Below are 14974 nucleotides of genomic sequence, written 5' to 3' on the forward strand. Positions count from 1 at the left end.
GCAATTAGCCATTGGCTTTCATCCTCTGCCCAGCCTTGGATTTTTACATGGGATAGGCAAATGTTCCTCACTGCTAAAGGGAAGAGAAAGGCATGCAGGAGGGGTAGGTCCCTGAGTCTCCAAGATTTTCACAGCCAATCCTCCCAGATCAGGAAAAAAAATTAAAAGCTAACTAAGAAATTCCTAAAATGGCGGTTATTTTGGAAGTCCCTGTTAAACACCAAGACCCAGAATTATTCCTACTAAGATTTAAGTCCAAGCAGACAACCACCAGGTGGCTCCAAATTACAGAGGTAATTTGTAGGGGACTTGGACATATCAGGAGAGGTTTGGGGAGACTGAACTTAATCAAATCTTACTGAGGCATGTTGAAAGATGTGATTAATGATATGTGCTAGATATAGTAAAAGGGACAACTATAGGAGGTACTAATGAGAAAATGACAAGAGTTAAGTCTGATAAAAATTATGAAAAACAGGATGTCCAAGTACAATGTTACTGATGCAATTAACTATCTGTTGGCTGTTTATTAAAAAAGAACCCCAGCTTTAATTCTATATAAGAACAAAATTCACAATAACTTTGCAGCCACTTATGGGCTATCTGCATACACTCAGGGATTTTTCTCCCCTGAGTAATGAAATTAGATAATATTATATTTATGAATTAGTATATTCCTTCAGATATCAATTTCTTTTTTAACCTAAAAATTTAGCAATAAGGATGGTTGGTAAACCTTAAGTAAGTTCTTCTGTTGGGTGATTTCATTGGAGGACATTGTGGTTACCTTGAATTAGGTAGAAGACCCTGAATATATGCTAAAAAGTTACCCTCCAACTGTTTTGGTTTAGTGGGATAGGGTTTCTGGGGGAAAATTCCAAATCTTCACAGCAAATTTTGAGTTACTGTTGATCAAAATGGGTAATATGAGCTTGAAGATCTCATCTGACTGTGATACTGGCTAATAGTAGAAAAAATATGAGAAGTCCCGAATGTTGTCAGCAGATCCCTTAAAAAAAAAAAAAAAGCTTATTTTACTCTGCTGTTTGGGACAGGTTCACCTATAAAAACACCACTTTGCAATGGCCAGAGAAAGGGTTGACTGAAGTAGAAAATTTCGTGTATTTACAAAAATTCTTAGAAATACTCAAAAGAATTACTGATGTCTCTGCATCTATTTTATTTCTCAGGAGATAAAAGAAAGAGTAAACTGGACATCCACAAAACAAATTAGGAAAATGGAGGAATAAACTAAGAGGAGATTAAGTTATTTGCCCTTCTATGCTGCTTCTTAGCATCAATCTAGGACCTTGAAGAGTGGGGTGATGAACTTTTGGATGGATGGATGGTTCCCAATGACTAAAGTGTCTGGGGATAACTTTCCCCTTGAAAAAGCAGAACTGCAGTCTTATTAGAATATTCTAATATGGATTTCATCTCTCAGACTCCTTTAAATCCAACATGGAAAACATAGCTAGGGAAGTAGAAATGATGAAGAGGAAGGAACAAGGAGTTTGAAAATGTGCATAAGAGACTGTCCTAGTAGTTAGGTTGGCAAGTGGCTGCACTGGTAACTTGGACAAAAAGGAAAACAAAAGTCAGGACATCAAACAGTTAAAGGAGCCTGAAACTACACTGCCATACAAACCAACTGATTTTTCATCTAGTTGTGAAGAACACCAGTTCTAACCCTTTGAAATTCCACTGATTCAATTACCTTTTATAAGTGATCCAGGACTATCAGAAAAACCATATGATGTGATAAGGGTACATGGGCCCTGTTTCTCAGCTGATATTACCCACCTTAAAATGTTATTTCCAGTGCTCTGGAAAGATCTGCAAAAATCTGCCAAGGGGTCTTTGGCATGTTTTTAGTTTACATGTGAGAATGTGTACTGGCTGCTGCATGGAGTGTTGCTTCTGATTGACTGCCTGACTAGAGAACAGGCATGATGGGAAAAACGATAACCCCCATCACATAGCTGTGCGATGGCTGCAGGAAGCCAACTACCTCCTCCAACATCTCTGATTGTTCCTCATGCCTTTAAAACTCATTGTGAGTCACTACAGATGGCAGTGAAATCTTTCTGCAGGAGGTGATCTGGGGAGAAGTTGCCCTGCTGCTATTGGATAAGTCTTGCATTGATTTTTCCTCAGTTGCTCACTGAGGCATTTTCTAAATTAATGAGGATGGATTTAGAGCAGATTAGAATAGAGTCAGTCTTCTCCACTTTTGTGGCAGTTTTATTACAGGGAATAAAAGCACAAGTGAAGGAGAGGTATTTTAGATGGTAATGACAGACAAGTTTTAAGGTACTGGCAACAGCAATCTAGTTTGGGAGAAAAACTGGAGATAAAAGTGGAAAGACAAAAAGAAACTTAAGACTACAATGTCACCTGCCCAATTAAAATTATGTACAAAGGGAGCAAACCCTTTTGGGGGGCTACCAAGTTCTTCTCTCTTAAGACACCTGCTTCTTTTAAGAGAGAAGACCTCTTAATGAAAAGTCAAAAGGTCACTACTGTTAGAAGCCAGGACATTGGGAAAAGAAACGGTGAAAGACTGAGGGGGATACAAGAGATGCAACCCAACTATGAAGCTTTATCACTCCTCTAGGAGACTCTTCCCCTCAGGAAATAGGACAGGAAGTAACTAGCAAATGGTGCAAACTATTGAGCAAAACTGGCGTAATGGAGGAGCTTCAAAGCTGGGAATGAAACAACCTCATATATTTCAATGTGTTTCCTGCCTTGATCTTTGTCTGTCTTCTTGTGAATACTAGAGTCATGGATTTTGCAATTTCTGCTAACTTTTCTTGTTTTATCCTGGCCATAAAAATAATCTGTTTTCTCTTGACAGTTTATTCTACTTGTACTTTCTCTTCTGAGGTTGCTAAGCAATTAAGAACTGGTTAGAAGAGCATGTCTCTCTCTTGTCCTTAATTTGTGGGAAAGAGACCTGCTGTGTAAACTAAGGACTACCATATAGTTAGTGTACTCCAGAGACAGTATTTTTGGGGCTTCTGAGGAACAAGGTGCTTCTGAATTGGAAGTTGGTGAATATGTGCTCTTTTATACTGATAGTATAAGTATATATAAGTATAGTACATACTATACTTATATATACTTATAAACACTTATATGTAAGTATAGTATATGGAATGCCTTCATGCTATGGGCCAAATTTTGAAAAAAAGAGGCTTTCTAACATTATTGGTAACTACAATGTCACATGAGAAATGAATCATTAATTTGAATCATTACAACTTCCCAAAGAAATTTCTGTATTTCATTGTAGAACTCATGCAGGGTAGCAAGGTGAAATTAATTTGTAGACTAAGCTGTGATAAGGACTACTGAACTTTGAACTGGGTTATCTAGAGCCCAGTTACTTCTATCCAGGGATGGGTACTCATGGTTTCAGACATATGCACACTTCCTTATGATGTAAAAAACTGGAAACTAAGGGGAGCTAATATGAACACAAATTATCTTGGCAAAATTTCTTCATTAGCTTTTATTATTTTGCAAGTTAATTTTTTATCAGAAACCTAATAGGATTATCTTTAATTTATTCATATTGACTACTGTAATATATCTGAAAAGTATATAAATTCTACTTTTCTGTCAAGAAAAAGGCAATTCCATAATAAGTACAAATAAAATAGTATTTGCTATCTCCTGTAAGACCATAAATAACTGCTACTATACAATTAAAATATGCTTGCTTATTAATGTCAACATATTAGTCACTTACAATGGTTAATAGATGATAAAGGTGCATTTGGTAAGGCTGAGAAAAATTCAAGGAACCACATATTTTAATGCAATCTGTTTCATTCTGTGATCTAGAAGATGGGAAAGCTGGGCCAACCACTCTATCTGCCTTTTCTAGAAAATGTAATTTCACGTATTACATTTTATTCAGTTATATATACAGATATCATTAACTAGGTGAATTGCAGGACAGGAAGTGTTATCTTAGAATTAAAATGTTATCTACTAGTGGTAGATGTGAAGAAAAACAGAAAAACATGGAGAAAACTAAAAAAGGAATGAAGGCATCTATTAAAGGAGACTGCCTCTTTTAATACTTTATGTGGCCTTGACAGGGGTGAGGGTAAGGGGGAGAACAAAGGTGTCTTATCAATTATCTTTTTTTTCATCAAATTTCATTTTATTACAGTTTCCATATAATGTTTTAAAGAGCTTTGGAAATTATAGGTGATTTTTTTGCTTCTTTATTGTCTAAAATTTACGTAATTTTATTTATATGATCTAAGAAAAGTTATTCCTAAAAAGTAAGTCCTTTTCACAGCATCTATAACCTAATTTTAAAAACTGTATCTAGAATAGCACGTTTTAATATTCCAAATAGAGATGGCTTTTCAATAGTAGACTGACAGTGAAAATAACATACCCTCTAGAATTAGACATTATGTAATCTCTTAAGTCTTTTCTTTACCACATTTCTGTGACTTTAGGCAATTTCTTACCCAAATCTCTATTCCTCATATTCAAAATGAGGATAATCCTATCTGCCTTATAGGATTGTAAGAACTGAACAAGTAATATACAAAAAAACCTAGCAAAGTATCCAACATTAAGAAACATTATTATATACAACCAGAGATATGAAAAAATGTGCTCTTTATGTGTAATATGAATTGTAATGCATTCTGCTGTCATATAAATAAAAAAACAAAAATAAATAAATAAAAATATATTAACATCTGGGCATGGTGGCCCCCAGTACCCAAATAAATAAATAAAAAACATCAACAGCTTGTTCTTATAATACCAGTGATTTTTCATGTGAATTTTTAGTATTTTTATAGTGAATAGTGTAATAAATCGCATTATCTTTTATTCTTATATTAAAATTCCTGCTCATTTATTTTTATTTATTTATTTTATTTTTTCCTCCTCATTTCTTTATCCTCAAATTATTTGCTGGGCATCTCTTTTGTACATTATTCTGACATCTGTGCCAGAAAACAATATTTTATTTAAAAGAAAAAAAAACATTATTTCTTAATGTTTAGAAAATAGTAAAATGCTTGGTTTGGAATAAAAATGAAACCAATAGGGGGCTGGGGTTGTGGCTCAGTGGTAGAGCACTCGCCTAACATGCATGAGGCACTGGGTTCGATGCTCAGCACCGCATAAGTATAAAATAAAGATATTGTGTACGCCTATAAGTAAAAAATAAAAATTAAAAAAAAAATGAAACCAATAAAATAAATCTCTGTTTAATAGCTTTACTTTCACCAGAAAGTAAACTATCTTGTAGGGCAATATGGTTGATGTGTGGAGATCGTTAAACAGTTTTAGTTTTCAAAAGAAACCACCGAAAGATTATGGTAGTTTGTAGGCTTAAAAAGAAAACAAAGTTCTTTTTAATAAACCTCTGTTTATTTCATCTATTTAAATAAAAATTTGACCTATAAGTTTGATATATTCTAAAATGTACCTCTCTATATGATACTGTCCACAGGAGAATGAAATATAACTATAAAACTTCAAAGATTTAATAAGTCATTATATTAAGCCACCTATCATGATGACACAAGTAGCAGAGTTTGTCAGTAAAGTGCCTAGAATGAAACATAAAGTAAAAAGTGTCAGTTTAATCAAGTTCAGATATAAACAATTAAGGAAAGTCACAGCAGCTGGAAACAGTGATGCATAGTGGTGCATGCCTGTAATCTCAAGCAACTAGGGAGGCTGAGGCAGGAGGGTCAAAAGTTTGAGGCCAGCCTCAGTAACTTAGCAAGACCCCATCTCAAAAATAAATAAAAAAATAAAACAGGGAAAAGGTACACTGAATGCTATTGATAAAATGATAGTAATATAATATTAAAAAGTATTTAATGACAGTAAAGCACAGGTGCTCTTCAAATATTCGTTGAATTATTATTTTTCTTCAGTTTTTAGGTCTGATAATAAAGAAAGCATTTTGTGTATAAAAAGTGGTTTTAAGACCTCACAAATGCATTTTTCAATGTTAATAATTTTGAAAAAGAAATTCTCTTACACCTATCCTATGTGCCTTAAGCAGAGAGAAAGGGTACAGAAAGCTGGCTACCACCTTCAACATGGAAATAAGGAAATATGATAACATTTTATTTTCTGTCATTGGAATTCATACTGTATTTGAGAACCTATACTTATTTCCATGTTGCTGACTCATGGGCATCTAGAGTATTTTCTCTGGAATTGAAGGCTCATAGTCATTCATTTATTTATTTAGGCATGCCTATTTTGTTGCTTTTACAGCTACTCAACTTCATTGTCTCTGACATCTTATCCAATATTCCAAGATCACTGTGAAGTTAAATCTAGTTCTCAGAAAGCTAAATACTAAACAGACCATCAGAACAATAAATTCATGTCATTACAGATAATTTAAATCAATTTTATCAAGTCATGTTCCAAACAGAAATTTCATGGTATGGCACAGATTTTTCTTCACCCAGATCCAAGTAGGTCACTGGCTTGATGTTGACAAGGAAAACATATCTGAGTATTTTTATTGTTAATAAAAATATCCTATTATCAAAAGTAGAAAACATGGACTCTGATTATGTTTTCCCATTTCTTATTATTGGTAACACTACTCAGGTGAAGGTCTGTGATCAACATTATTCACATGCAATAGGATTACTAAGGTAATGGTTTCCTTGATTAAAATTTAAATAAGCACATTTTGGAAAGTTGATTGCCCACTGGTCTAATAAAATATGTGATACTGATGATAATCAGAATTATGTACTTAAACAAGTTATAAAGGGGTATAATGAAATGTAACTAATATTGCGTTTGTCAGACTCTACACTGAAATAATTAAGTAACAAAAAGAAAAACTTGTTTTGGGGCTGGGCTGTGGCTCAGTGGTAAAGCGCTCGCCTAGCATGTGTGAGGCACTGGGTTTGATCCTCAGCACCACATAAATAAATAAAATAAAGGTATTGTGTCCAACTACAACTAAATATAAATGAATAGATAAATAAATAAATAAATAAATATAAAACTTAGTTTTGGTTCTATTCATAGCCTCTAAATATTTTCTTTAAACCAGTAAGAGAAATGGGGCAATGCTAACTAACCTGTAAGTAATATCTGTGATAGCCACGTATAGGGAAATAAACTGTCCTTTAATGCTACTTGTAGTAAATTGGGGCTCAAAAATCATTACAATGAAAGATATACATAATTTGAACCATATATATATATGTAATTTTAAGTTACTTAGCATAGCACATTACTAAAAAATAAAAGCCAGTTGAAATTACTTTTAGTATATATTTCACTTAACATCAAATTATTTTAACATGTAATCAACATAAAAGTTATTGAAATTGTTTGTTTTTGTACTAAATCCTTAAAATCTGGCATGTGTTTTACATTTACTACATATTTGGACTTGACAAATTTCATCAAGAATTCAATAATCACTTATAGCTAGTGGTTACTATACTGGGTCATGCAGGTATATACTGCACTTAATATAGTTTTGCTCAGGAAGCCAAAAACAAGTTTGAATGAAATCTAGCAATTTTTAGTTTCTCCTGTAATTTACACCAAATACTTGGACTAGGTGTGCAGGATGATTTTATTCACTAGAAGTCAGTGCTACACTGAGTAAACCAAAGAAATAAAGATAAACTTTAGAAACTAGGCAAGATGGCCTTAAATACTGATATTTAAATTTAAGAGTTCTCAAGTTCATGTACCTTCACAAAACAGATTAGGTATATGAAAGGCTTTGTGCTTTTTAAAAGATGAATCAGAAGCTTAAATCCTGATTATACAGATTCCTAAATTCTATATTTTATAAATATGTGGGCTTACTTAGATCACTATTTTTGATATGAAGGAAAGTTATTATAACTTCTGCATATTGTCTGTCATATTCTAACTTTAAAAACTTTCATCTGATTTGTGTTCAAACCTTAAGAAAATTACTTTAATGATTCACCTGAAGTGCTTTTCTACATCCCAGCGGATGTGTAGCTTTATATTAACACCAGCTCCAACATGAGTCTTTTTGGTGGGCTGAGTATAAACTTTCAGGCAAATGGCCAGTTTATTTCTCTGTTCTATGCCATTTCACTGGCATATAAAAGTAATCATACTTTCAGTGCATCTTTTCTTAGGAGTTGTCTACAGTTTTTAACCTTTGTATATATATTTCAACTAGGTCTTCTTGTCTCCAGTCTAACTGATCAAATCCATGCTCTAAATTTCTCTAAAAATGATCTTTCCTAAAAGCAAATTTTTCTATGCCACTCTGATTAAATTCTTCTGGTGATTCTCTATCACTTAGAGAGATAATATAAGATAGATCCTATTGGCAAAAAATAGTCACATGAATTATTAGCAAACAAAATATTTATCCTAATATTCTGCACAAACATGCACCCAGAAGGCCTACCAATAGTCAGGAGACTTAATCTAACCCCAGAAGCCAAGGTTCAAAGACCAAGATAGAAACCTTGCAATGATAGGGTGTGGGATAGTTGTTTCCTCAAATCAAGAGTAGAAGAAGGGCTAGGGATATAGCTCAGTTGGTAGAGTGTTTGCCTTGCATGCATAAGGCCCTGGGTTCACTTCCCCACACTACATTCAACTACATAATCTGTACTTCCACCACAAATGTGTAGGCAGTGATGAGGCTTTTTTTTTTTTTATCCCCATTCTTATTTTACATAAAATTTGGAAGAAGTTGAAGGAGAATATGGAGATCTAGTTAATTTTAATGCAATTATATGACTAGGTCATGGAAGCATATTGAAGAAATCAAACACTTTTAGGATTAAAGGGCTACAACATCAATTTATATTCCTACCCCTAATGGCTCACAAGATGGTACTTTCTTAATGACAAGACAAGTCAAACCTAAAACCACAGGGAAATTTTAAAAGCACTTGATTTTTTGAAAGAAAATATATGAAATTTAAACTAATGAGTACATGTGGGTAGAAACTAATTCTATATTCCACTGCTGGGCTATCCCAAGTTTAATGGAATCACAGATTTTGAAGAGCAGTGAAGCTACCTGGAGGAAATAATCACAATATCATGAAGAATTTAATTTTGGCAATATGATAACTATTAAGCATGTTTTGCTTCTGTATCTTTATATCAGAAGTACAAAGTTCTTGGCATATCTATAGTATGAAGATTCTGCTCTATTAAGGAAAGAAACTTGTTTAAGGAAGATAGCCTATCTGCCAAATTAATGAAATGTTTTTTCTCTTAGGCATTCAAATTAGCTGCTGCCTTTTGTCAGAATTTGTTAGTCTACCTCCACTAAATACAAATTCTATTCTGTTCCATATTTGAGAAACCCAAGCACTTCTTGAATTCCCAACATTTTATATGTAAGTTCAGGGCTTTATCTAAATAGTTTCCTCTCTTTTCTAGTTTTGCACAATTATGTCCTTGCTGATTCTATATCTAGCAGTGAATTGGCTATCACAAATATGCTAGACCAAATTGCAGGTATTGTCAATTTTTGGTGAATTGCTTATTCAAAAAACTATCGGTTTACCAGTGTGACACATTTTTAAAAAGATGCTAATAGAGCCCAGCATGGTGGCTCATGTCTGTAATCCCAGCACTGTGGTCCAGAAGGCTAAGGTAGGAGAATTGCAGAGTTCAAAGCCATCCTCAGCAATTTAGCCAGGCCCTAAGCAACTTAGTGAGACTCTGCTTCTAAACAAAAGAGAAAAAGAGCTGGGGTTGTGGCTCGGTGCTTAAGTGCCCCTGGGTTCAATCCCTGTTACCAATCAACCAACCAATAAATGACATTAATACATGATACTGATGAGAAGCATGTTCCCTAAGGCAACGTAAGATCCCTGCAATTTTGGGACCTATGCTGTTTATGTATTCTGGGGATAATTCTGGAGTCCACCTAGCTTTAAGAGCCCGAGTCTCTTTTATAACACTGCAGAAATCATCATTGAAAACAATGGTGATACAAACCTTAAGTAAAAATTGAAATATACCACTTATAGTTCATAAGAATGAGATGGACTATTAACTCACTAAGCTTGTTAAATGTTGATTAACATTTAACTAAATTTTTGTTATATTTGTTACTATATTCTGCATTTGGAAATTAGCTCTTTAATGTAATAATAAGTATATTTTATTGAGTGCCTATTACATGCCAAGCATTTGGTATTAATCATCTGTAATCCTAATAAAGTTGCAAAACAAGGATATCCCTTTTTATACCTTTGAAAACATAGGCTGGAGAGTTTAAACAATCTGAGAAACACAAGATAATATGCAGAGAATTAAATGTATTTTAAAAATACTATTTTGTAATTGTAATAAAATGTTGCTGCCTTCCAACTTTTAATTTATATCTTAATACTCATGCATATCAATTTTATGGTTAGCATTTAAATGAAAATAAAATCTATCATATATCTGTTTGGGAGACAGAAAAGAAAATAGTACTTTGTTCTAAACTTACTCCAGATTTACTTATCATATATAATCTACTGTATGTGTAATCTATTTTTGTATGTATAAATTTATTATATATTTAAAATATAGGTTTGCTAAGCTTATCATAAATAGAAAATTAATTTCAAAAGTATATTATATTTATGCAACATGAAATGGATAAAATTCTGTATTTTTGTTACATTAAGATTTGGGACCTGAAGTATATATAAATGACTTTGTTACCTTATAAATGGCATAATGTAAAAAGCTCACTATACATTTTCATGAGTTCTAGCACTTTCAAAATTATGGACATGGTGCAACATTTTATTGTGACTTGACACTATAATGCTGCTATAATAAAACTTTCCTGTCAACTACTTCTCTCATGAGATGCCTAAGGCTCTCCAGTTTAAGTGTCAGATTAAAATATACTATGTAAAGAAGAAATGAATCTGCATAGTCCTATCTGTATAACAAAGGACACAGAATGAAGCCAAAATAACAGGGGAGTAGAGGTTGTTTTCATAATTACATAAGAAAGGTTGTTTGAAATGTTTTAATTATGCCATCTACTTTTTTTTTTTTAGTAGATGAAAGATTGTAGCCTAATTTATTATAGCTGAATATTATCACTGAGATTTTTCTGAGTATATTCTCTCTTCAAATGTACATAATGTTTTATTTTTTTTTTAATTTTTTATTGTTGGCTGTTCAAAACATTACATAGTTCTTGATATATCATATTTCACACTTTGATTCAAGTGGGTTATGAACTCCCATTTTTACCCCATATACAGATTGCAGAATCACATCAGTTACACATCCATTGATTTACATATGGCCATACTAGTGTCTGTTGTGTTCTGCTGCCTTTCCTATCCTCTACTATCCCCCCTCCCCTCCCCTCTTCTCTCTCTGCCCCCTCTACTGACATTCATTTGTCCCCCTTGTATTATTTTTCCCTTTCCCCTCACTTCCTCTTGTATGTACTTTTGTATAACTCTGAGGTCTCCTTCCATTTCCAAGCAATTTCCCTTCTCTCTCCCTTTCCCTCCCAACTCTCATCCCTGTTTAATGTTAATCTTCTTCTCATGCTCTTCGACCCTACTCTGTTCTTAGTTACTCTCCTTATATCAAAGAAGACATTTGGCATTTGTTTTTTAGGGATTGGCTAGCTTCACTTAGCATAATCTGCTCTAATGCCATCCATTTCCCTGCAAATTCTATGATTTTGTCATTTTTTTAATGCAGAGTAATACTCCATTGTGTATAAATGCCACATTTTTTTTTTATCCATTCATCTATTGAAGGGCATCTAGGTTGGTTCCACAGTCTTGCTATTGTGAATTGTGCTGCTATGAACATCGATGTAGCAGTGTCCCTGTAGCATGCTCTTTTTAGGTCTTTAGGGAATAGACTGAGAAGGGGAATAGCTGGGTCAAATGGTGGCTCCCTTCCCAGCTTTCCAAGAAATCTCCATACTGCTTTCCAAATTGGCNTCACACTTCAGAAAGAGCCCTAATATCCAGAGTATACAAAGAACTCAAAAAATTAGACAATAAGAGAACAAACAACCCAATCAACATATGCCATCTACTTTTGGGCTGAAGTTTTTCTGAAGAAATTCTGTTGGATAAGCATAGTTTAGAGCTTTATATCAATTCTCAGTATCAAATATTTCAACTTGGAACTAGGTTTTGATTAGGTGAGTTCATGAGGCTGGCCCAATATGACATCATTTACCTAAATGACATTCATCTTAAAAATTTGGTTTTTGTAAGTCTTATACTGTTTTTCCCCTCAAAAGGTTTGTTTTTGTCCATCCAAAAGTTTACTCCCTTCAATGCCAAATTCTGCATTTGTGCTTTTTTTTTGGTTTCCTCCTTCATAATTTCACTTTAAAAATTGACCCATTAAGTCCCAAATTTTCAATTCTGTGAGTGAAATTGGCATAAGTTGCACTCAAATAGGTTGAAAACACTAATCTAGAGCTTGTATAATTATAATAGTAATATAACATTCAGCTACTGGGCTTCTATCTTTAATACCATATGCATTGTTATATTACTATTATAATTATATTATTATAATTATACTACCTACTACATAATTAAACATTACATACTATAAATAGGTTTTTATAGGTGTTTCACTTCTGGGACAATGGGGCAAAATGGGTTAAACTCCTCTCTCACAGTATTGCTCTCTTATACTCCTTCCCTTTCTCCTGTTTATATAGCTTCATTCTCTATTTTTTTTTTCTTTTTGGTACCAGGTATTGAACCTAAGGAAACTGAAACACTGAGCCACACTCCCAGCCCTTTCTTATTTTTTAATTGGAGACAGGGTCTCCTTAAGTTGCTGAGGCTGGCTTTGAACTCAAAATCCTCTTGCTTCAGCTTCCTGAACTGCTGGGATCACAGGCTTGCACCACCATGCTCAGCTAGTTTCATTCTTAAAAACAAAACCATACAAAATTCTTTCCTAACACTTCTTTTTCCTTGTCTTTCTCTTCCTCTGTCAACCTTTTAGAATAACAGTCTAGATCTAATGTCATTTCTTGACATTCAGCTACTGGGCTTCTATCTTTAATACCATATGCATTTTTGAAGACGATGACTTCCTGGCTGTCATGTCCTCTGATCTTTTTTCACTACTCAGGATATTCTCTCCTTAAAGCTTCCTTCCTCTTTCAGTTTAATGACATTTTAAATGTCTGTTGGTTTACTGTAGCACTATGATTTTTTTCTAGCACTAGGATTTTTTCTAACTCTATTGTTTCCCTGAATCATCACTTTCTTCTGTGTCCTGACCTATATGTATTTATGTGTGTGTGTGTATGTATATGTGTATATATGTGTGTACATATGTGTATTTATGTGTGTGTGTATATATGTATGTATGTATGTATATGTATATATGTATGAATACTTCTGACGTTTAATGGTTCTCAGAATAAGCTATACAGAAGAAATAATTGTGGCACCTCAAAATATATAGTTATTTTGGCCCTACCATCACTCAACTGAATGATACTCTTTTAAGTATGTTTTTAAACAACTGATCTTGTAATTCTGGTATATATCTATGGTTGTAGGTGTTTCTCAAAGATCTACATCCTTCCTTCAATATTCTCTGCTTTGGCAATTTCATGGTTTTTGGACTTCCATATTTTTTTAAGTAATCATTTAATAGTTTTTGATTATTACAGGAAAGAAAAAGCCATTCTGTAGACATATTACCTTTAGTACCTTACTGAAAGACTTTTCAAAGCCATATGTATAATTCGTACCTCTAAGACATTTGTTAATCTCTCCATTGGAAGGGTTGCTTAGATTCTAATTGATCTCCAACCTTCTATTCAGCACCGCTAGATTATGGGTATAAGGCACTAATCAATACAGGACACTCCTCTACACAAAAACCCTCAATTACCCTTGGATTGTAAAGTTTTGCATTAAAGACTTGTAAGATCTGGCTAGAAACTGTGCAATTCAGTTTTTCCTCTTTTATTATAGGACAAAGAGTGTAGACTTTGAAGTCAGACATATTTGGGTTTGAATAATGTTTAGCCTTGGCAAATAGTTTAAATCCTATAAATCTAATTTGTTTATAAATGAAAGAAAGATAATTCTGTCTCCCTCTTAAGATTGTCTGGAGGACAACATATCTGTTTTCCTTATAGTTTATGTGGAAGAACTGTAGTAATTCTCAAAGTTCAGAGCTACAGTGTCCATTACAATAGTCAACAGCTACATGTGGCTACTGAACACTTAAAAATGTGCCTATTCCAAATTGAAATGCACTATATACACCAGATTTCAAAGACAATATAAAAAATTTATGCTATGTCTCAGTAATAACTTTAAATTGACTATATGTTGGAATGATATTTAGCTATGTTAGACTAAATAAAAATATATTTTTCAAATCATTTTAACCTGTTTCATTTTATTTTTTAATGAGGTATTAGGAAATTTAAAATGACACATTTTATTTCCAGTGAACAGCGCTTTTAAGTTCTCCTGGTTAATATTCTAGGCTCTCCTTCTGAGAAACCATGTATGAAATTATAAGTTGAAATGCTACTCAATTGTTCAGAATTTGTGCTTTCTTCGGAGTCTCCAGAGCTCACATTCTCTTGAAATGCCTCTTTTTCTACCTTCCTGGCATTAACTGAACCCATTGTTGGTTTTTCTACCACTGGCCATGGTACAGATGCACTTAACTGTGGGTCATTACTCCCCACAAGTTTGACAAGTTCTCTATTCTGATGCCTTTATATGTCTTTTTATTCTCTAGAGTACTGAACATTGTGGCAATTAATTATATATTGATTGAATCTGGATATACTTTAAATTTTGATGTGGTAGCTATTGCTTATAATTCTAGTACACGGGAGGCTAAGGTGGGAGGATTGTAATTTTGAGGGCAACCTGGGCAACTTAGTAAGACTCTGCCTTAAAAAACAAACCAAAAAAAGGCCTTTAAATTCATTTAGAAT

General features: G+C 33.5%; 1 protein-coding gene across 2 annotated transcripts in view; it reads right to left on the reverse strand.

Annotated features, from left to right (window-relative positions):
* Zc3h12c (zinc finger CCCH-type containing 12C) overlaps positions 1-14974 on the reverse strand; it is a 71024-nt gene that overhangs the window by 19728 nt on the left and 36322 nt on the right. The window lies entirely within an intron of this gene.

This window comes from Marmota marmota, unplaced genomic scaffold (assembly GCF_001458135.2).
Source record: "Marmota marmota marmota unplaced genomic scaffold, marMar, whole genome shotgun sequence".
NCBI classification, from domain to species: domain Eukaryota; kingdom Metazoa; phylum Chordata; class Mammalia; order Rodentia; family Sciuridae; genus Marmota; species Marmota marmota.